We start from the raw sequence: 1,391 nt of genomic DNA on the forward strand, positions 1-1,391 counted from the left end.
AGAAACCAATCTGGGGATAAACGCGGCAGTGGGCCAGACGACAAGGGGAACGATAACAATCGTCGCAGAGTCAACATGATCATTGGAGGATCGCAATTCTGCAACGATACGGTTTCGGCCATCAAGGCTTACCAGCGGAAGGCGGAGTCGAGCGCAAACTGGCCTACATGGTCTCCTACCCGAGATGATCAGAATATCTCAATCACCTTCACGAAGGAGGAAGCCGGCGGGATCGATCAACCTCACTGCGATCCGCTCGTCATAGACCTCGTCATACGAGATCTGGAAGTTGAAGAGTACTCATTGACACGGGTAGCACGGTCAATGTATTCTTCCGCGACACTCTCAATTGGATGAGCATCAAACTCGGAGAAGTAACTCCAACGCCGAAACCGCTCACAGGCTTTTCAGGCGAAGTATCGATGACCCTCGTGTCGATTCAGCTACCAGTCATAGCCAAGAAGATCACAAAAATCGTCGAATTCGCAGTAGTCGATCATCCTGCTATCTACAACGTGATCATGGGAGCCCCATGGCTCAACGCCATGCATGCCATTCCATCAACGTATCACCTGGGTATCAAATTCTCGACCCCAAACGGAGTCGCAGCTATCTAGGAATGTCAGAAACAGTCGCGACTGTGCTTTCTCGCAGAGCACAAGTTAAGGCAGATGATGACCTCTGCAACGGCAAATCGAAAATGCACGAAGATAGATAAATCTTCGACCAAAAACGTTTCAAGAAAAGACGATTTAACATCGTCTGCTGACGCAAACGCTTCGGGTGTCAAAACTCAGAACGAGTTCGATGCCGACACTACGACTCAACCGGAACATCCGGAAAAGAACGTTGACCCAGCCACGGTCATCACGATCAAGACGGTCAGCACGGCGACCATCGCCGAGTGAAAACGCTCGCGACAAAATAGAACTACGAGATGGCTTGATCCTCGAAAGAGGTACGTAGGCAGCTCGTCGAAAGACGAGTTCAGCTATTCCCCCTCTCTAAAAAGGGGGGGGGGAGTGGGTGCGTATACTCGTATACTCCCACATAGGAAAAGATGCGTTATTGTAATCGAGTTTTTTAGAGATTTCGAAAAAATTTACTACAATATGCGTCGCTCCTTTTTAAGACACTTGCGCTTCAATTAACGCAAAAGTCTCAGAACACGCTTAGAAAATCTACAAACGTTAATACTCTTGTCAGCAGCCTCGTACGGCCCAAAATCGCAAAAGAATCTCTCTTCAGCACTGAAAAGATACGTATAGTCTTCGAAATAACTGCGAGACGTCACCAAGTTAAAAGTCGAGACGATACGAACAAATTGTCCGAACGCAACCACAAAAACCTTACACTCTGTTCGTCGATTGGCCCCGACGAACACATCAGCC

Source organism: Brassica oleracea, chromosome C8 (assembly GCF_000695525.1).
Source record: "Brassica oleracea var. oleracea cultivar TO1000 chromosome C8, BOL, whole genome shotgun sequence".
Lineage (NCBI taxonomy): Eukaryota > Viridiplantae > Streptophyta > Magnoliopsida > Brassicales > Brassicaceae > Brassica > Brassica oleracea.